Source organism: Aquarana catesbeiana, linkage group LG03 (genome assembly GCF_042186555.1).
Source record: "Aquarana catesbeiana isolate 2022-GZ linkage group LG03, ASM4218655v1, whole genome shotgun sequence".
Classification (NCBI taxonomy): domain Eukaryota; kingdom Metazoa; phylum Chordata; class Amphibia; order Anura; family Ranidae; genus Aquarana; species Aquarana catesbeiana.
Genome location: NC_133326.1, coordinates 335,263,892 through 335,287,772, shown reverse-complemented (window position 1 = coordinate 335,287,772; position 23,881 = coordinate 335,263,892). Strand labels below are relative to the sequence as shown.

General features: G+C 39.4%; 1 protein-coding gene across 3 annotated transcripts in view; it reads left to right on the top strand.

The window, feature by feature from the left end:
• Positions 1-23,881, top strand: part of HRH2 (histamine receptor H2) — a 249,941-nt gene that overhangs the window by 12,074 nt on the left and 213,986 nt on the right. The window contains exon 1 of one of the 3 annotated variants that reach the window (XM_073620545.1): positions 23,252-23,315. The exons of the other annotated variants lie outside the window; for them this stretch is intronic. The gene's annotated coding sequence lies outside the window, so the exon portion shown is untranslated. Of the gene's footprint in view, positions 1-23,251; positions 23,316-23,881 lie in introns of those variants that run through there. 3 annotated transcript variants of the gene reach the window in all.

The window sequence follows — 23,881 nt, the reverse complement described above, 5'->3', positions numbered from 1 at the left end:
TGGGTGATTTAGTCATTTATGTGTATGAACTCACATTTATTTATTTTTATTTTTATGCATTTATTTATCTATTATTCAATTATTCCAACATATATTAACTCATACTGTTTGGTGTTATGGCACTTTGAAATGCTTTTACTTTGTATGATATGCATTCAGGGATTCATTGCTGAAATGGATATACTGTATGCACAGGAGTGCCTAGGCATCCAAAGATACCATAACAAGTACATTTTCAAGGTACTGCTTGGGCGCAATAAAAAAATCTGAATGTTCCCTGTAAAATATTAAATCTTCACTTCACTAAAGTCTCACGTCCATCTATTCCCCACGGGGCAAACTTAGATTTTTTATTTAGTCCCATCTACGTGCATTCTAAGGCTTTCTGTGAGGTCAGACAGGGCACTCCTCCATGGATATTTCACAACAAAGCTAGCAAAGAGGCTGATGTGACAGACAGAACTGTTCTCCATTTCCAAGTACTTGCTTGCCTGGAATATTTAATTTTATAAGCCCCCACATTCCTTGTTGAGCACTATGTCTTGGGAAAGTGCTTGGAGATGAAGAAAAGTTATCTGTCAAAGCAGCTGTCTGATTGCTAGCTGTGTTGTCGGATGGCCATAGTGGGAGGAGGGGAGCCCTGTCAACCCTCACATCTAGCTTTAGACAGCACATAGAAAAATGGGGCAAAGTACAACATGCACTTTGCCCCCTGGGGAACAGAAAACATTATAGTGGATGTAAACCCACCACTCACCCAGTATAAACTAATTGCACAGTATTAATGTATATATATACATGCAAGCCTCCTGCATGTATCCCTACCTTGCAAATGTGGTAGGATCCGCACAAAACTCTGGAATCAGTGGGTGAGTCTCTTTGCTGGAGCCCGGTGGGCGGAGTCATGATGTCACAAGACTCCCCACTCACCTCTACACTCTCCTACACTTCAGTCACACTGATCATGCCCCATGATGAGTAACATCCAGTCAAAACTCAGGAAAGGTACCACATGACTTTAGCATTCCCAATCATGCTTAGGTGTGAAGCAGCCAATCCTGGGAGGGCTGGAGAAGAAAGGAGGGGGGATGTGAAGCTGGAAACGTAACACAAAACTCAGCTCTAAAGCCCTGCAGGAGATAAAGAAATCAGATGTCACAGCAGTGGGGAAGTGGCTGCACATACTTTTCTGTGTGTCACTTTTTATCTTACTACAAAAAGACAAGAGGATTGCTCAGAGCTGGATTAACTCTTCATGGCAAGACTGGGCACAGATGACTTGACATCCTCTACTGTACCAGGTAGAAGTCGTCATTAAAAAAAAAAAAATCATGTTTACATCCACTTTATTACAAATTAAAGCAGAACTTCTTTTTTAAACAAATATATTTTTGTGAATATGTGATCCGGTGCACAGATGCCGCCCTGTAGCAGTAAAACTGCTAAAGAGTGGACCTGAAGTAGTTAAAAAAGGTGTTTTTGCTGCTATTGCATTTGCAGTCCTTATCAAAGCAATTTTCCATCACTTTCTATTATGTGTCAGACGTTAAATCTAGAAAAAAAGTTTTAGCTAAAGGAGAGCTTTAAAGCTCAGGAAAAAGATTTTTTTTTCTTTTCAAGCAAAATTGAAGGTTGAGCTCATTCTGGGATAAAAGGTATTGTGAGTTGGTTGGACAGTGTTTGTGATTGCATGTCTGATTGTCTATGACCAGGTTTAGACATTATAGTGATCATTAAAGATCTAAAAGAAAGCTGCACAATTCCTCTGCTAACTGTGCTAAGGGGTTCCCTGGGTCTTTCACAAATCTATCAATGCCCCTAATGGATTTGGTGTTGGCTGATTGGTATTGTGATTTACAGCTAAGACACCTTCTCCACAGTCTTCAAATTAGACTTAAGCTAGTCTATAAAGTAGATATACTGTATATAAACCAATATGTCCTAAATCTCAGGCTTTGCTAACTCCACTCTAACTACAATAATCCCTTTACAAACGGGGAAATGTAGTTATAGTTATTTATAGTTTAGTTATTTTTGTTTGTACTCTTTCTTTTTGGTATGAAACGAGGACCACTGTAATAACATTTGTGGTAATAAATACCTGTGTAGTGACAACATTTTGTAGAAGCATTAATTTCAATGAGTGATCATACAGGCAAGGCATAATTGACAAATAAAGCAACCTGTTCTTATTTTACCAGGAACACTTAAAATGTGACAAGCACAGTCTTATCCAGCTGTTTTCTTGTGTGCTTAGAAAATCATTCGGTTGTACTAATTTACAGGAAATTTTTCTGCAAACTAAATCCACTCTTCATTATCTGTAGAAGTAAGCTAATCTCAACCATCAATGTATAGATCCAGTGCAGCATTAAATCAGTTGGGTCCCCTGCGGAATGTACTAAAGCACCTATAAGTGCTTTGTACATAGCAACTGAATTAGCTACATCTGTACTAGCAGATGATACATTACTGTATTTTCTCCAGAGTTATTAAAAGGAAAGTGAGTGCTAGATAAACATGAGTATTTTTAAAAAGAAATGCTGCATATGCAAGAAATACCTTGCCTTAATGTCCAGATTTTTTTAGCATTGCTATACTCGCCAACCCTAAACCCTTCTGTAAATGTTCAGCTTTCTGGTTGTTCTAGAAATTAGACATGTGCGGTTTGTTTCGTTCAGAAAAGAAATATGGACAATTTTTTTTTGTTATTTGGAGATTTAGATCAAAATTTCCTAATTACAATAGTAATGAATTTAAACTAATCTGAAAAAATTGATGGAATTTGAATTCAAATCGAATTTGAAAAAAATATATATAATTCAAAATCAAATTTGAAAACAAGAAGGAATAAAATAGAATAGAAAATAAAGGAATCAAATGGAATAGAGTAAAACAGAACAGAATAGAATAGAAAAGAATAGAGTAAAAAAGAACAAAATAGAATAGAAAATAAAAGAATACAATAAAATAGAATAGAAATTAAAGGAAAATAGGGGGAACAGGAGGCGGAGTCTAACAGAGCAGACATGCATTGTTAGAGCTCCGCACTGCTGAGGAGAGAAGAGAAGGACAAAGCGGAGCCTGCAGGCTCAAAAGGTATCCATTTGAACCTTTTTGTCCCAGGGAACAAACTGTGAAAGTTTGGGCAGGAAATATGGTACTGGGAGGAAACCGTGGCAGAAATAAAAATCACCTCACAAAGAGCTCACAGGCACTCACTGCAACTAAAGCAGCTCCAGTCACCTCACAAGATACAGCATCAGGGCGCTCTCACAGACAGAAAATGTCACAGCAAGACTCTCCATTTGAGTCAGATACAGAACAAATCCTCTCACAAACTTCTCCACAAGCCTCCTCAGCATCCCCAGTAATATTATTACAATTTGAAAAAATGCTTCATAAGGCTTTAAAACAAACCTCAGACCAAATAACAAACAGCCTAACCAAAGAAATAAGAGAGCTGGGAAACCGCACCGCAGCCTTAGAAATAAAAATTGATGAAATTGAAATTACAACCCAAGAAAATATAACAGAATTGGAACAATTAAAAGAAGAGAATTTAATACTTCAAACTAAGCTTGAAGATTACGAAAATAGAGCCAGACGTTCAAACTTGCACATAAGGGGAATACCTGAAACTGCGACAGACCTGCAATCTACTATTACTGCTCTATTACAAGAACTAAAGCCAGATATCCCTATTGAACGTTTAGAACTGGACAGAGTACACAGAGCCCTCACAGCCAAAAAGAAAGATGGACCCCCACGTGATATAATCACAAAATTTCATTATTACAGAACGAAAGAACAAATACTAATTGCTGCAAGAGAAAAAAAGGAACTTAATTTTCAAGGACACAATTATCAAATTTTTGCTGACCTATCCCAACTTACTATTACTAAAAGACGATCCATGAAACCCCAACTAATGGAACTGCAACGCCACAACATTATGTATCAATGGGGCTTCCCCTTTTCAGTCAGATTTAACTACCAAGGTACAATTTACAGAAGCAGATCAGCAGATGAACTACAACAAACCCTTTTAAAATTAAATCTGACAGAACCCACAAGCAGCAACACTCCCACACGCAGAAGAATGGCATCATCTTCACCTTCAGGCAGCACCCAGAAAATTTCAGAACAAAATGGGAATCATCATTCTCATAAAAGAGGCCGTTATGCCACATCATCCATGGACCAAGAAGATTCAATGGACTGACATCCTAATTCCTGATATCTCTTCATTTATTATACTAAGAGATGGTTCTCTATAAAAAAACCTGTATTTATAACTGAATGTAACTGCATTCTGATAGTCACACACTGTGTGGGATCATGTTACATTCCAGTTATATTTCTTATTACTTCTGATTCATATAGCCTTAGAATATATAAGTGAAATAAGGAAATTCTTGTTCAGTTATATATTTTCAGGTAATAACAATAGATTTATTACTTTTTAGGACAAATATGTTCAATAATCCAGAAGTAATGGAAGCTTTTTCTTTCTTTTCTTAAAACAAATATATTATTACTTAACTAGTTCCTAGAACTATGTTTTTGTTTATTCTAATCTGAAGCAATACAACCTCAATTTTATGAGTTAACATATCTAAACAGTTACATATGAATAAAATATGTAATTGTTTACTCTAAAAGGGTTAAAATCCCAAAATAATTCAAACTATCTTCATCAATACCAAAGTTATTAACAGTACCTTTCTAACTGAATTATTTAGCCTAGGGCAAGACTAAACATATACAATCACCCTGGAATAAATAATTTCAACAAAAACTATATTCTGCACTCCAATTAATGAATCATCATTTTGATGTCTTTTGACATAGCACTTCTCTCCTGTAAGCGGAAGATTCGTGTACCCCCATTAGCCCTCCTCATTCTCCCAACCATATTATGTGGGAGTGTGACGAAGGCACTTATTCCCCTGAGAGAGATATTTATTCTCTTTCACGGGTAAATTGTGATTACTTGCAAAAAATAATTTATACAATGTATCATCTAATCTCATATGTTTTTTGTTTACTCTTTACTCCAGAATTCACTGGTTTCTTTTCTATCTTTTCATCTCTTCAGTCCACACAGGTTGATCTGCGCAGTCAGCTCTGCATAACAAAAAGTAAGTCAAAACTATTTGATCTGTTGCCATGGCACCACTGAATATACTTTCCCTGAATGTTCAGGGAATAAATGTCCCTCAAAAAAGGACCAAAGCCTTCCGTACTTTCCATAACAAGAAGGCTCACATAGTATGCCTCCAAGAAACACACTTCACCAAAGATTCTACTCCAAAATATATTTCTCCTTTTTATCAACACATTTACACGGCTTCTGCCTGTACCAAACAAAGGGGTACTCTAATTGCATTTCACCGATCCACACCATTCACCTTATCATCAGAAATTAAAGACCCAGAAGGTAGATACCTGATACTCATGGGTTATATAATGGATACAGCAATCACGGTGATTTCCTACTACGCTCCTAACAAACAACCTACACCATTCCTCTCACATATATTACAAGTGATTAATACACACAAAATAGGAACAGTGATAATGTGCGGGGATTCGAACCAGGTCCTCCTCCCATTTCTAGATAAATCACCTTTTACACCATCCAAAATAACCTCTAGATTACCTTTTTCTCAACTTCTTTCCAAATACAATCTGGTAGATTCGTGGAGAGAAAGTAACCCAATGAAAAAGAAATTCACTTATTTCTCGCACCCTCATCAAACCTTCACCAGAATAGATCATATTTTTCTAACAATAGGAATGATACCAGAAATTATTGCATCAGATATAATTCCGATTCCGTGGTCTGACCATAATGCAGTATACACTACTATAGCCTCAGCCATACCAAAAGCGCATGACCCAACGTGGTACTTACTGGACATAATGCTCAAACACCCACTACATCAGATGGCCATTGAACAAGCTTTAAAGGAATACATATCAATTAATAATACAACAGACATTTCCCCAATAACACTATGGGAAGCTCATAAGCCTGTCTTGCGTGATACAATACAAAGACAAATGGCACTATTTAAACGGGAACGCAAAAATCTAGCAAAAAAACTAGAACTCAATTTTAATGCAGCCTACATATCATTCCAAGATAATCCATCTCAGAGTACAAAATCTCATCTGGAAAAATCTAGATTGGAATACGATCTATTTCTCACTGAGTCAGTTGATAAATCCCTCAAACGCTCCAAACACAATTTCTACATGAATACAAACAAACCAGGTACATATTTGGCTCGGGCATTAAATTCAACTAACAAATCTTTCAAACCAATACGTTTGAAATTATCAAAAAATGTTTATACTTGTAATCCAGTTAAAATAGTCCATAAATTTCACTCACATCTCGCAACTTTATACAAAACTAACAATGAATTTAATCCTACAGAGGCTGAATCCTTCTTCTCAAAAATAACCTTACCTGAGTTGTCTCAGAATCAAAAAAGCAGTTTGGATGAGCCTATAACTATAGATGAAGTTGCTAACGCCATAAAAGACCTAAAACTTAACAAAAGACCAGGCCCAGACGGCTACTCGGCTTTATACTATAAAACATTCTCAGAAATACTCTCTCCCATTCTCACTGAAACTTTTAACAAACTTCTAGAAGGACATTCTTTTCGGCAAGAAACACTAATGGCAATTGTTTGTATGATCCCAAAACCCCTTTCTGATGATACTTCCTGTGTGAATTATCGGCCTATCTCTCTGTTAAACCTTGATATTAAATTATTAGCAAAGATAATAGCAAAACGCCTCAATAGCATTATAGGAAAATTAATACATAGAGATCAAGTAGGCTTCATGCCAAATAGACAGGCAGGCGATAATATACGCAGGGCAGTGTTATTGGCACATATTGCTAAAAAACGGAAAATCCCTTTATGTTTTCTATCTCTCGATGTTAAGAGGGCATTTGACACAGTATCCTGGCAATATATGCAATATTCATTACAAAAATGGGGTTTTGGACCCCACTTTTTAACATGGATCAAAGCATTATATAATAAACCCAAAGCCTATATAAAATATGCTGGATACAAATCTGATGCCTTTAATATCGAAAGAGGTACCCGACAGGGTTGCCCATTATCTCCCTTATTATTTGCCCTTATACTCGAACCCATGGCCCAATACATCAGAACAAACCAAACTATAACTGGCATTGAAGTAGGAGGTATTACACACAAATTATGTATATTTGCAGACGATATATTACTTTTTCTATCATCACCACAGGTCTCTGGTCCTAACTTAATACCAGCTCTTGATGGATTTGCAGCCCTATCCGGCCTTATGATTAATCCTAAGAAATGCCTAGTGCTTAATATTTCGCTCACAAACATGGAATTGATCCCGGCTAGGGCTGCACTCCCATTCACATGGGCAGAAAAATCAATCCCATATCTTGGAATTCATTTAACAGCATCTCATTCTGACTTATTCTCAACCAATTATTCTCCTGTATTAAGACAGATCACAAATCTAATAAAACAATGGTCGCAACTTCCTTTATCCTGGATAGGGAAGATTAATGCAATCAAAATGACTATTCCACCCAAATTGCTTTATCTATTCAGAGTCCTCCCTATTCCAATTCCTTCCTATTTTTTGAGAATAGTACAAAAAAGAGCAACTTCATTTATATGGGGCTCTTCTAAACCACGTATACCTATACACACACTACATCTTCCCAAAAATAAAGGAGGCCTGGGATACCCTAATTTTACTAAATACTACAGAGCAGCACATTTGGCCAGTCTGTCCAAATACCATGCAAAACAGGAAATCCCATTATAGGTATTTATAGAGGCTTCAGAAAATGACCCTCTATTAATATCAAACTTGTTATGGCTTGATCCTAAAGACCGCTTTAAAATTCATAATCCCATAACTAAACACTTCTTATCTCTCTGGGATAAACTAAAAACCAAATATCAGTTACAATCTCCACACAATCCTCTCCTTTCTTTTATCAGAAATCCGGCCTTTTATCCGGCATGGATCTACCCAAATTCTTTTAAAACTTGGACAACATCAGGCATTAAGACACTAAATGACTTCATAGCATCTAAATCATTCCTTTCATTCCCATCGCTTAGAGAAAAATATGATCTACCAAACTCTGAGATATTTAGATATCTCCAAATCAAAAATTTCTATACACCATTCCTAAAGGGGGATACACCATTATCCCAATTATCCATTTTTGAATCAATCTGTACAAAAGATCCATTTGCTAAAGGTACAATTTCATCACTTTATAATCAATTATATGGAGTAGTAAATCTTAATAGACCCTCTTACGTTCAGAGGTGGGAGGAGGACCTGGGACGAACTTTAGAAGACACGGACTGGTCTAACATATGGCTCACAACTAAGTCATCTTCACCCAACATCTTAGCACTGGAGACAAATTATAAAGTCCTAACTCGCTGGTACCTTGTACCCGCTAGAGTGGCAAAATATTCACCTAATACCTCAGCTCTTTGTTTTCGAGGATGCCCAGAAATAGGCACACATTTACACATATGGTGGACGTGCCCAGTAATCCAAACCTTCTGGAAGGAAGTCTTCGTGATTGCATCTAAAATATTTTAAAAAATAATACAACCAGATCCATATATAACTTTACTTAATCTAAAACCAGAGTGGTTAACACTCTTTCAATTCAAACTTATGATCCAACTAATAACGGCTGCAAAACAAACAGTAGCCAAGGCATGGAAATCTCCTACGTGGTACTAGCAGAAACAATTCACAGAATGAATAATACAATGTCCCATGCTAAGATGGTAGCCATCGATCAAAATCAAATCCCAAAATTTGAAAAACTTTGGCATCCTTGGATAAAACAACAGTTCCTGTCAAATTTCAATGACTCTGTCCTGTTGCCATGGTAACAGATTAAATGATTTACAGAGACACACGTTCTAAGGCTTCAAAGAGAACTAAAAAGAATAATAAACTGACGAGCGGGACAACCTTGTGGACCATACCTCTGCCTTTCTACCCTTTTTCTTCTTTCTCTTTCCTTTTCTCCACCTTACGATTAAAGCTCATTATCAGAATTTATTTGACCTATATACACTCTACCTGTAAACAATATGTATAGTAGGTATAAATCATTTAAATACCTACAAAAGTAACTAAGGAAATGATATATATCTTTAATTTAGGTTTACGTGAACCCAATGTTTAATATTTGAAATTTCATGATATTTACCTATATAATCCCTACTGTAAAACAATGAGCTTACTTTATAGATCCTTGTAAACTTACTTTATGTATCTTTATAATATTGTATACTCAATAAACTTCTTTTGACAAGGAAATTAAAGGAAAATAATATAAAATAAAAGAATAGAATAGAAAAAAAGAATAATATAGAATAGAAAAAAAAGAATAGAATAGAAAAGAATAAAATGGAAAGAATATAACCGTCTTCCGAAATTTGAATAGAATGAATTTGAACAGAATTAATTTGAATTTGAATAGAATAGAGTAAAATACAATAGAAAATAACAGAACAGAAAAGAATAGAATAGAAAGGAATGGAAAAGAATAGAATAGAAAATAAGAGAATAGAATAGAATAGAAAAAAAAACAATAGAATAAAATAAATTAGAAAAAACATAACCATCTTCCGAAATTCGGATTTCGAATAGAATGAATTCGAACTTAAATAGATGTGAATATAATAGAATATAATAGAAAAAAATAGAATAGAAAATAATCGTCTAATAGAATATAATCATCTTCTGAAATTCGAGTTTATCATAAAATGAAATTGAATCAAACAGAATAGATTAGAATAGAATAGAAAATAAAAGAATAGAATAGAAAAGAATAAAAAAGAATATAATTCCACAAACTACGCTATGGTGACGTGAATAGTGATCAACAAAGGCACTGTGAATATTTTTTTGAAAAATAAAACATTTCCAATATAGTCCAATATAGTTACGCAACTCTTCATATAGCCCATATACCATCAAAAACACATATGAATTGTGTATTATGGATTGTACCATATATATCGCTGGAAATCCTGATTGCTGAAAGGGCACATTAACAATGATGTAAGTGTACACCTGGCAGGGGCACATTGTTGATTTTTATTAGAATTCATTAATGAACTACCTGCTCAATGGCGAGAGTCCCTCTTTGTGATCCCTTGATACATGCTATTATGGTGCCTAAATTAAACATACAGTATATCTGCATTGTACAAGGGCTACCTGAGCTGACTGAAATAACAATCCATTCTTCAAACTGTTACGAATTCAAATTGATTTGAATTTGAAAACAAAATTGAAATGTGTACATCATATTCCTGCCGATGAAAAAAATGATGGTCATTCTTCCTTTCTAAAAGTGTTGTCCCTGGGTCAGGTGTACTACTAGTGCCCCATCAACATCTGTCACAGTATACCTGTGCAACCAAACAGCTGTCACAGGCATGTCATAGGTATAGTCATAGTCATGTCATAATCATAGTCATGTCATAGGCAGCTGGGCCAGGTGTGCCATCAACATCTGTCTCAGTGTACCAGTTCACATGGAAACATCTGTCGCAGTGTACTATTGGACTTAAACACCTGTAATACTAGTGTCCCATCAACATTTGATGTGAAAGCTGAAAACTTTCTTATATGCGAAAATAAAATAAAAAATCGAATTTGAATTCGGGAAAATTCTAATAATAATAAAATAATAATTTGAATCCGAATTTGGTCAAATTTTTTTTTAATTAGAATTTTTTTTTAATCTAACAAAACAACATTAGTTAAATAACAGATCCAAACGAAAGGAAACAAAACAATTTTTTTGGAGCCCTGAATCACCTGAAATACCTGGCCGATCCTACCTGATTCTGCCCACCCCCCCTGTAAAATGACCATGGTTTATCATGGCTGCTGAGCCCTGAAACCGTAGTCAGTTTACTTGCCTCTGTCATCCGCTGCCCTGCTCTGTCCTTCTCTGTCTTCCTCTCCCCCCTCCCTCCCTGCTCTGTCCTTCTCTATCCTCTCATCTGTCCTCTCCCCCTCCCCTCCCTGCCTGTCAGCTCTGTGTCAGGGCCCACCCCTCCCCTTCTGCTAAAATAACTGTTATTTTCAGGCACTCACCTGTCTTCCTGAATGCAATGTCTCTAGTGCATCTGTTTTATAACAAAAATGCCATTCTATACTGTATTTCCTATCGCCACTCGGAGCCCATGACCGGCCGCCTCTCTCTCCTCCTCTCCTCCTCTTGACTAACTCCAGCGGGGGGTTCTCGGCCCCTCCCATTGTACCTGTCAGGAGAGGGAGCAGGTGAGCGCTGAGCGGCTCTAGGAATTACAGTATAGAACTGTATTTTTTTAATTAAACAGATGCACTGAAGACATTGCATTCGGGAAGACAAGTGAGTGCCAGAAAATGACTAAATGGAGTTACAATCACTTTAACCTACCAGCATGTTTTGGCATGTGGGAGGAAACCTAAGCAGGCACAGGGAGGACATGCAAACTTCAGGCAGGTTGTGGTATAGTTGGGATTAGAATCAACAACCCTAGTGTTACCAGGTGGAAGTGCTAATCACTTAGCCCCTGTGTTGAATGGCTTAGGTCAGGGGTAGGCAAGCTTTCGAGCACAGTGTGCTGAAAAATGTTTTCAAAGAAATTGAGCGTGCCAATTTTATAACAAAAAAAGTCAACTTCACACTCTCAATCACGAAAAGGATTTTTTATAAAGTAAATGCTGTAAACTACTTTAGTAGTGAAAAATTAACATCCTGCACTCTCATGCCTCAGATCAGCCCCAATTCCTGCAACTCCACACTTCAGATCATCCCCAATTCATGCACTTCACACCTCAGATCACTGCCCCCTGCAAATTTGTTTCACCACTGTACGCCACTGCTCATCTGCCCCACCACTGTAACCCCCTGCACATCTGCCCCACCACTGTACTACCCTGCACATCTGCCCCACCACTGTAACACCCTGCTCATCTGCCCCACCACTGTAACCCCCCTGTACATCTGCCTCACCACTACACCACCCTGCTCATCTGCCCTACCAATGTACCCCTTTCTCATCTGCCCCACCAATGCACCCCCTTTCTCATCTGCCCCACCAATGTAACCCCCTGCACATCTGCACCTGCTCATGTGTTCCACCGATGTACCTCCTTTCTCTTCTGCACATCTGCCACACCTATGTACCCCTCTGCTCCTTTGCCCCACTGCTGTAACCCCCTGCTCATCTTTCCCACCAATGTACCTCCTTTCTCCTCTGCCCCAACACTGAACCCCCCTGCTCATCTTTCCCACCACTATAACCCCCTTCTTAACTGGCTCAACACTGAACACCCCCTGCTCATCTGTCCCACCAATGTAACCCCCTGCTCATCTGCCCCAATACACTTCCTTTTACATCTGCCCCACTGCTCTACCCCTCACTTTTCTGTCCCACCACTGAACCCTCTTGGTATCTGCCCCAACACAGAACCTCCCTGCTCATCTGCCCCAACACTAAACCCCCCTGCTCATCTGGCCCAACACTGAACTCCCCTGCTCATCTGTCCCAACACTGAACTCCCCTGCTTATCTGGCCCAACACTGAACTTCCCTGCTCATCTGGCCCAACACTGAACCCCCTGCTCATCTGGTCCAACACTGAACCCCCCTGCTCATCTGGCCAACACTGAACTCCCCTGCTCATCTGCCCCAAAACTGTACCTCTTGCTCTTCTGACCCACTGCTGAACCCCTGTTCATCTCTTCCACCATTGTACCTCCCTGCACATCTTCCCCACTGCTGTACCCTTCTGCTCATATGTCCCACCTCTGAACCCCTCCTGCTCATTTTCCCCACCGCTGTACCCCCCTGCTCATCTGCTCCACCGCTGTACCCTCTTCTCATCTATGATATGTGTGATATTTCAGAGTGGTGAAAGGAAGCAGAGATGAGACACATCTACCTGTCCTGTCACATTAATCCTGCTGATCCACCTCTTGCATCCAGCCCATGTGCTTGTATGTGATATATGTAATGTCACACAAGCATCTGGAATGGATGTGCAATGATGAGCTCAGGTCAGGGGAATTCTCTGAAAGCAGTGGGCCTGTGTGCAGGATCATAAGTTGGGCCCCCCCGCAGCTGAGAAAAAGTGTGGCACTCTGTGCACTAATGTAATTGGAATGCATTAGTGTCTCACTGACACTTCCCTGCACTGCTCTGCTGATGGGGAGGGAGTCGAGTGCCAGCAAAAGAAGCTTAGTGTGCTGCTTGCGGCACCAGTGCTGGGGGTTGCCAACCCCTGGCCTAGGTCATTCAGAAAAAATGTTTCTAGCTTCATAATAACATACATGTAAATTTTGGTAGGAAATTTTGACACCACAAAACTGTTGTAAATGCAGGTCATTGATTGTTTTTATGTGTTAGCATGCTTTATAAAAGTGAAGTTTTATTTTGCTCCACCAAGTCATGTGCAGGAAGGCCTTAAGTAGTTGAAAAAGAATTCCAGGTATGGCATTTTTTTATATACCATATACCATATCTGTGGGATCTCTCTAGAATCTGGAAATCACTGACGTTTATACCACTGCTCCAGTGATCCCCACTAGCTTCCAGGTTCTGAGCTATGTGGCCGCCCTGCTACATTCTGAACACAGAAGGTCGCCATTCAGCATGGGCACCATTCAGATAATGCTTTGAATTTTCTCATACCACAGGTATGGCCTATACAAAGTTTCCTTGGTCCAAACTGGTCCAAGATGTAAAAAATGCTATAGATGGAATTTCTGTTTACCATATATGTTCTATTGGAGAGATTTGCATTCACTTCCTGTCATGTAGACCCAACAGCAAGTGAGACAAAAACACTTTAAAGAGAGGGAAATCCCCTCTTAGGCAATTGTTTTTATGAGAAGATTACCCTACTTTTCTTATTTTAGTCACTTTCAGAGATGGTGACAACTGTAAAATGACATATGAGTTTTATACATGTATACTGTTGAAAAAATGGTGGAACGTGTCAAATTACATTTCAGATTGTTACATCAGTTTCTCTCCAATATTTGTGAAACTACAAGCATAAGCATAGGCAGCTAGGGCTGTATAAAAATATATAACTACATAGGGCGCATAGGGAAGCTTTGGGGGTACTCATTACCACCCCTTCTGTTATTCTTCTGAAGATAGCATTCCTTTTGATTTAAAACTTAATAGTCAATCAGCGCAGATTACCTCTTACACCACAAAATCATCAAACATATAAACATAAATAAAAAATGTGATTACTAATTGAATAAAAGGTTGCTTTGTGCACCATAAAGTGGTTTCACTCCATTCCTCAGACACCTGGACTACATTCCTTATATACCTCCAGTCAAAGACCAAGTAAATCAAAAGGAATAATACAACAAAAGATGCTGCGCAACCCACAAATCTTCACTATTGTCAGGGCTGGGCTCAGCCCTCCCTTCTCAGTGCTCAGCTGTCAGTTAATTGCAAGCACTCATCGTTTCACAGTGCCTCACCTGGTGATCATTTCCTGCTCATCAGCTAGCCCCTTCTGGTTTATTTCTCCCATGCCTTCACCTTGGTCAACATATCTTAGATTCTCTGCTTTGTTCCTGTTAAAGATTTGCCTGGCTGACACCCCTTCTGGTTCCTGATCCTGTTTGCTCTCCCCGACTATGCTGATCTATGGCTACCTGATTTACTGGCTTGCACTGACTACCCCCTTTGATTACCGAACCCTGGCTATGTTTTTACTTTGTTTACTATTTGTACCATTTTTACCACTATATTAAAAGGTGTGATTTTACTGCATTTTTTGTCTACGTCTGATTCATGGTTCCTGACAACTATAAATTAATAATAAGGTCCAAAACAAAGTCCAAAATACTGATGAATCTTCCACCATACCTTTTCAACAGGCTTCATCAGTAGGTCCTAAATTCTCATTTATGCTGAGATTTCAGGGAAGTAAAGTCTCACATTTTCTCACCCACAGTATACTTCTCATCTACAAGATCATCAATAATCTTTCACCTACCTACCTTACATACCAGGTCACTGTTTGTACAATGAAATGGGCTGTAGAGGGACCTATATAGTCTTCCGTCCTCCATGCTTTTTTATTATATGCAACTTAGACACGCATTTGAAGCACAGTCAAAAACCTCTGATTGGCATACCAGCTCGAACCCTTTGGTCGATTTGCTTAAAGGGGCGGAGACCTCTAAAGGATTCATTTCCCAGAGCTATAGCACCCTGCTCCACAAATACCTTCTAAAGCATCCTTTGACAGTAAAGGGGAAATGGGAGTTGGATGTTGGACCCTTAGATGAGGACCAATGGGAGGAGGTCTTGCAGTCAGTTTCCATATGTTCACTGAATGTAACGCAAAGACTAACGCAACTATATACACTTCTGAGAGCGTATTATACACCCCATATACTACATAATATGGGACTTCTTTCCACCCCAACCTGTACTAGATGTAAGAGAGATCATGGAGATTTAATACATATGCTATGGAGATGTCCCAGATTGCATGTGTACTGGAGGGGGGTGGTGGACACGCTGAACGCAGTGTTTGGGGTCTCAATTCCGCTGGACCCTAGACACTGTATTTTGAATGTGTTAGATGAACTAGAGTGGGAACCCCACGTCAGGGAAGCTTTAACTAGAGCCCTTTTTGTGGCCCGTAAGCTAATCATGGTACACTGGAAATCTGAAACGCCTCCCTCAGTCAAGGAATGGATTACCGCACTAGGACATATATTAAGAATGGAGAAAATTATATACCAACACAGGGGATGTTCAAGAAAATTTGAAAAACTATGGGAACCATGGCTGGGCACTCCTGGGTTAGCTCCGGAGGACCTGGTCATGGATAGATTACTGCGACTTAATAATGGCTGAAGGCATGGTGCACCCCGCACTAGCCCTGATTGGAGCTCCGGGCTCGGGATGGTTACAGATAGAGGGTTGGAATTTCCATAAGTAGGAGGCAGGGATATCAATTCCTATCTTATTTTCTAACAGTGGGATGTACTTTATACTTTTGTATGAGCCTGATTCTTCTATGGAACTATGCCTGATTAGGCTACTATGTACAATTTAATTGTGGATTTCTTGGACTGTATGTACTTGTTTTTCAATAAAAACTTTTTCTTGGATAAAAAAAAAAAAGAAATGGGCTGTAGGATTTGTACATAGTTTCTTCTATCATCCTCTTTTGTTACCAGCTCCCATTATTACATAATGACTTCTCCCAGGTTGTACCTTTACTGTGAAATACATTCCCTCACTTTATCACACTGTCTGCTAGGAGTAAACAATCCAGCTGATCCCTAAAAGCACACCCCTTTATGGAAATATATTAATAATAGTTGCTCAAATATTATTTCAGCCACTGTGTACACTCTTCATTTTACTCCATCTACTTTTTCTGACTTATTAATTTGTTATATTTGTAGGCCCACCTCATTCAGGTGAGTGCTTAGTGTGTTACTGTAATAAGTGATAGGTAAATTTGGCCAAGGCTTTGCATTTTTTCCTTGAGCCTGTTTGTTTATTTGTGGGTGTGAGTGTTAGAATATAAGGGGATGTGGCCACCTACACTCTGGCTCAAGGAAGTCCCCTCATCCTTTCAGTGGAAATGTTCTGGAAGAGAGGCAGGATTTGGGACTTGATTGGCAGGCAGCTTGTATGGCGAGCTCTGGACCAATCATTAAATTGTATTGGCAGGGGCAGGACTCGCATATAAGCTGGGGTCACATGCTTCTTGAGAGGATCTGGGAGTACAAGGAGATTCAGAAGCTGTAACCATGTAGTGCAGCAGGAAGAGGCCTGAAGGCCTGGGTGGTTCAGAGACCCCAGTGCTGGATGGCAGGAGGAGTTCGGGAGTCAGGAGGAGGCTTGAAGGCCTGGGTGGTTCAGAGACCCCAGTGCTGAATAGCAGAAGGAGATGTCCATCATGAGGAGGAAGAAGTAGGAGCAAAGGAGACGAAGGAAACTGGGAATCGACTTTCTGTGAGTAACATGGACTGTTTATTGGGAGTGAGCAAAGGGAATGCAACCCAGTAGCGCTAATCCGTGAACTTGCTATATGTCCAAGGACCTAGCAAGGGACACTTTCCAGAACTAACATGGATTGATTACAAGAGTCCAGAATTAGGTGGTGGAGGCCTGGGACTTTGGAATCGTTTATCCACGGCATTATTCAGAGTAATGCTGGTCAGTTCATAAATGGGAAGTACACAACATCAGGAACCAGAATTTATGGAGGCGTCTTATTTCCTCTATTCATTTGTTATCTCAATTGGAGTTCAAGAATAAAGTTACAGTTTTATTAAGTACAAAGACTGTCTGGTGTTTTAAAGTCGCATGGGAAGGAAGATCGGGGTCATTGACATAAAGGTAATGAACAACACTGCAGCTCCCAAGGGAGTAGTGCGCTACATATTCTTTCATACTCCTTCTGGCTTACTAGTCAAATTTTCACTTCTGATTCATTAAATAGTCTGATGTATTGATGTGTTCTCAGTAAGAATTTTCCTCACATCCCCTCAACCACCAAGTATATGCAAGACTTCCATGATGGTTTGAATATAGTTGTTTTTTATAGACAAATCACTCCAAATTCTGGTAAGAACGTGTTAATAAATAAGGACCTCAGTTATTATTTCTCATCAACCTATTGTATAAGATCCCAAGGCATCCAAAAATTTGCTAATCACTGTGTTCATATACCATATAAAGTAACTACATAAAATATATTCATTTTATATTCCTTACGTGACATTCCCTATTTCCTTCTGAGTTTTTATATCCCTCACAACTTTAAAAATGTTATTACTATTGTATAAATGGGCATTGTATACTTGACTGTAAAGTGCTACAGAATACATTTTTGTTGTACAGAAATGTCATTATGGTCATTTTGCAATGCGGGCTGTAAAATTTTTATACAACAGCTTGAAAATGATATAATGATATAGCAATGGCTGTGGATCTAAAACATGTATACATTTGTCAGTGGTGCTCTATCAATGACCTTACACTGGCATATATTGTTAGTTTCTAAAAACTGCATTTGACAAGGCCTGAGCAGCCAGCAAGCTCCAATTTTTATCACAGATTTCAGCAAAGCCTTTGAGATGCTAATACTAATCTCATTGAGGAAAGCAACAGACATTCAGCAAGAGTCAACTGCGATATTTCCATTTTTTAACTCCTGCAGGGAAATCTGAAGGTTTTTCATGCGAAATGCATAAAACAAAACAGCTGGCATTCATGCCAGAGGTGGTTCTTATCCTAAATACTGCAAGAGTGTAGAAGCAGTCAAAAGTTACTTTATATAGTTTATAGCTAATGCATTCTTTATCAAGGAGCCAACACATTTTCCTGGCTGCTGGGAAGGTCTATGATATCCTTCCTTTTCCTCGGGCAGCAAGTGACATCCCAGTTGCTTAGCAAACAGGTTACATACAGTGGATTGGCTAAGCAGAAGTGCAGTAGTGCTTAGCCCATGGTCAGAACTTTAGTACTGGTCCCCCTGGCAAACTTTTTTTTCTTTCATAAATTTTTATTGAAAGGGTTGTAACATACATAGAATATGTATTACATGTATAACAATTATAGAACAAAGAGCACAGGATAATTGTTGTATAATATGAGCAGTCATGAAACAAATCATATAATTGCAGATTCACAAAATATGGAGATTCGTTCTTTTTGATAATAAAGTAGGGAAAACAGTATTGGATGGTAAGGAATTCACGTTTCCTATATTTTATAAACTTCTATCACATGTCCGCATATCAGAGATAGTATTAGTATCGTTACTGAAGTTTGGTCTTGTAAAGTCAATGTGAAGTCACTGTACCCTCATCAGCTGCAGCAATGTGACAATTAATTCTGCCTCCCAGGAGCTGATATACAGTGCCTTGAAAAAGTATTCAAACCCCTTGAAATTTTCCACATTTTGTCATGTTACAACCAAAAACGTAAATGTATTTTATTGGGATTTTATGTGATAGACCAACACAAAGTGGCACGTAATTGTGAAGTGGAAGGAAAATGATAAATGGTTTTCAAATTTTTTTACAAATAAATATCTGAAAAGTGTGGCGTGCATTTGTATTCAGCCCCCTTTACTCTGATACCACTGAATAAAATATAGTGGAACCAATTGCCTTTAGAAGTCACCTAATTAATAAATAGAGTCCACCTCTGTGTAATTTAATCTCAGTATAATTACAGCTGTTGTGTGAAGCCCTCAGAGTTTTGTTAGAGAACCTTAGTGAACAAACAGCATAATGAAAGTCAAAGAACACACCAGACAGGTCAGGAATAAAGTTGTGGAGAAGTTTAAAGCAGAATTAGTTATAAAAAATATCCCAAGCTTTTAACAACTCATGGAACACTGTTTAATCCATCATCCGAAAATGAAAAGAGTATGGTACAACTACAAACCTACCAAGACATGGCTGTCCACCTAAACTGACAGTCCGAACAAGGAGAGCATTCATCAGAGAAGCAGCCACAAGGCCCATGATAACTCTGGAGGAGCTGCAGAGATCCACAGCTCAGGTGGGAGAATCTGTCCACAGGACAACTATTAGTCGTGCACTCCACAAATCTGGCCTTTTGGAAGAGTAGCAAGAAGAAAGCCATTGTTGAAAGAAAGCCATTAGAAGTCCTGTTTGCAGTTTGCGAGAAGCCATGTGGGCGACACAGCAAACATGTGGAAGAAGGTGCTCTGGTCAGATGAGACCAAAATTTTACTTTTTGTCCTAAAAGCAAAATGCTATGTGTGGCATGAAAACTAACATTGTACAACTTACTTAAACACCCCATGCCCACCGTGAAACATGGTGGTGGCAGCATCATGTTATAGGGAAGCTTTTCTTCAGCAGGGACAGGGAAGCTGGTCAGAGTGGATGGGAAGATGGATGGAGCCAAATACAGGGCAATCTTGGAAGAAAACCTACACACGTACACATGACCGGACTTTTCAGCATCAAAGGTCCGACGGAACGAATCCGTCGGACAATTCAATCGTGTGTGGGCTTCATTGGACCTTTTCTGTCTAAAAATCTGACGGACCTTAGAAATAGAACAAGTTTCAAATCTTTCCGATGGACTCGATTCCAAACGAAAAATCAGTTTGTCTGACGGACCAAAAACGGCACAAGGGCAGCTATTGGCTACTGGCTATGAACTTTCTTGTTCTAGTCCGGTCGTACATCATCACGTTCAAAACGATTGGACTTTGGTGTGATCATGTATAGGCAAGTCCATTTCATTGGAACCCTGTTGGAACTCCGAAAAGTCCTTTGGTGTTCAGTCCGACAAAAAGTCAGCTCGTGTGTACGCGGCATTAGAGTCTGCAAAAGACTTGAGACTGGGGCGGAGGTTCACCTTCCAGCAGGACAATGACCCTAAACATACAGCCAGAGCTACAATGGAATGGTTTAAATCAAAGCATATCCATGTGTTAGAATGGCCCAGTCAAAGTCCAAATCTAAATCCAATTGGAAATCTGTGGCAAGACTTGAAAATTGCTGTTCACAGATGCTCTCCATCCAATCTGACAGAGCTTGAGCTATTTTGCAAAGAAGAATGGGCAAAAATTTCACTCTCTAGATGTGCAAAGCTGGTAGAGACATCCCCAAAAGACTTGCAGCTGTAATTGCAGTGAAAGGTGGTTCTACAAATTATTGACTCAGAGGGGCTGAATACAAATGCACACCACACTTTTCACACATTTATATTTCATTCCTGGCCGGAGAAAGATCAGGGTCAGGTAAGTAAAACTGGGGCTCAGGGGGGCTGAAGCACCAAAGAAGATTTTTCACCTTAATGCATAAAATGCATAAAGGTAAAAAACCATGAGGGTTTACAATCCCTTTAAGAGTACTTTTGTGCACTAGCTCTTTCTTTTTTTCTGATTGCATGCTAACACACCACCAACATACTGAAGATTAAGGCCGGGTTCACATATGTGAGAATTGGATGCGGTGAATTCACATGACATGCGAGTATGACGGCCACGGTGTGGTTTCCAAAAGGGTCCTGTTAGTTTTTGGGTAAGGTTCTGGTGCAAATTCAGGCAAAAATTCATCCTGAATTGCACCAGAACCAGTGAACAGAAATGCACCGGACCCCAGGCTGCAAACTGCGGCTGCACATATGTGAACCCAGCCTCAGTGTCAAAATACACTTTTGCACTGAGGTACTGCAATGCATGTTCATGCACATTACACATTATTATGCATGTTGTGGTGCCATTCTTGCAGCTCCTCCTATGCAGCATTGAAAATATATAGTAATGCTTTACTATGAGCTGTGGTGCACCGGGTTAGAAAAAAGCTGCACATCCACTTTTTTTTTTACTGTATGTTGGTAGCCCATTCATAATAGATAGGCTGTCTTAGCACAACGCACATTAACATGTGACAAAACATGCATTACGGTAATACGCAGGGATGGAAAAGTGTGAATGTGGCCTAAAATGTTCAAAATCAATCTCACAGAAGCAAGAGCAAATCTCTAATTTTTGTTGGGTCGGAGTTCCCTTATGGATGTGATCGCATTGTGAGTAATATAAATTTTGCTGAGCGGAACTGAAGTTGACCGTTGTCCAAGGCAGGCTTTGGTAACTGCTGCAGGCATTAAAAATATTTTGACTGGCATTTTTTCTTGAATTCAATGCATCAAAAAAATTACCATTCCTTTTCTATGGTTAAAGCGGAGTTCCACACAAAAATGGAACTTCCGCTTTTCGGAACCCTCCCCCCCTCCGGTGTCACATTTGGCACCTTTCAGGGGGAGGGGGGTGCAGATACCTGTCTAAGACAGGTATTTGCACCCACTTCCGGCATAGACTCCCATGGGAGTCTACGCCACTTCCCGTCCCCACCGCGGGAACCACTTGGGACGCGCAGCGCGACTCGCGCATGCGCAGTAGGGAGCCGGGAAGTGAAGCCGCAACGCTTCACTTCCTGATTCCCTCACCTAGGATGGCAGCAGCAGCTGTCGAGAACCGAGCGGGTTCTCGGCGTCGCTTGCCGACATCGCTGGACCCTGGGACAGGTAAGTGGCCATGTATTAAAAGTCAGCAGCTGCAGTATTTGTAGCTGCTGGCTTTTAATATTTTTTTTTTTGGCGGTGTGGGTGGACCCCCGCTTTAAAACTGAATTTTTGTTTGCCTATAAAGATAGGCTAATATCAAAAATAAGAAATCAAAGCCTTATGCACACAGGCAGTAAAAAAAACACCACTTTTAATGACATTTTTCAATTTCTTTGTTATGCCTCTGAACTTAGCACTATTTCAGCTAAAGTGTCCATACACATAGGGGGTTATTTCCGAAAGGCAAATCTACTTTGCACTACAAGTGTACTTGGAAGTGCAGTCACTGTAGATCTGAGGGGAAGATCTGAAATGAGTGGAAGCTCTGCTGATTTTATCATCCAATCATGTGCAAGCTAAAATGCTGTTTTTTTCTTTTCCTTGCATGTCCCCCTCGGATCTACAGTGACTGCACTTCCAAGTGCACTTGTAGTGCAAAGTGGATTTGCCTTTAGTAAATAACCCCCATTGCGACATTTAGATTTTTATTGTAGAGCAGCTTTCAGCGAACAACAATAAATGCTCCAAACCTGAGTTCGGAGAAGGGCTTACTGGCATAACTTACACATAAACATGCATAAATGTGTATAAATGCACATAACTGCATGCAAATTTATTACACTGGCTGGAATTAATATTCTGGCCAGTAGACTAAGTTTGCACTTCTACTGTACGCTTGCAAATGCCATATGCCTGTAAGCGGTTATAATTATGTGCCAAAATGAGCATTTTTTACACTTTGTTTTTTTTGCCAGCAGCTGGCAGAAAGATCCAGCATAGATAGGAGTATTTCATTATATCCTTGTGGATAAAGCATAATACTATAGATATTTGAATGCTTATTGAGATATGTATGCACAATATATGAGCCCGTGTCTTTCAGACAATTTTCATCCCAGTTTTCATTATCCATGCTAAGCCTGTGCATAAGATGTACCAGGGGGCCACAAATGACACAAATGTGCCAAATATGCAGCAGATGAAGATGGTGCCTGACTCAGCTGAGATTAATAAATAACCAAAAAGCAAGGGTCAACAGTCATGTCTGGTAATGAACACAGGAATAATAAACACATTTTGGAATGGTACAACATCTGTAAGATCTGTTGTGGTGCTGGTAGGTTTTTAGCTTTTCCTTTTAATATACTGTGATGATGATCCGTCCACTGCTGTGAATCGTCCTGCTGTTTTTATTAGTAGACATTTTTTTTTTCAAATCTCATGCTGAGCAGCTGAGGCATTGCCTTTCCCTTTCAAAACAACAAGTTTACATAGCTGTGATTTCACCTGCCCCACAGTCATCTATCGCTCTTCAAAATGCTGTTCTTTTAATTAAGACCTAATAGATATTTAGGCAAAAAATGTGCAAGCAAAGCAGCCTACAGTCCAAGGTATGCTTAGTTTTTTTTTTTTTTTTCTCTCTCTTTTAACTTAAATCTGGAATTCAAGCAAATGGTAAACTACGTTGAAATCAATTTAGTATATGGGAGTTGTTTTATTTGTCAAACAATGTGTAATTTTGTTCAGCAGCTACTGCTGTGATCCACTCCGGATAGCGGAGCCAGGTCTTCAACCTCCCCTTCGACACTGATTGGTCAAGTGGACTGACAGTGGAGTGGAGGAGTAGCAGCACACAGACAAGGTCATTCCTCTGCTCCCCCGGTTGGCACATGTACAATGTGC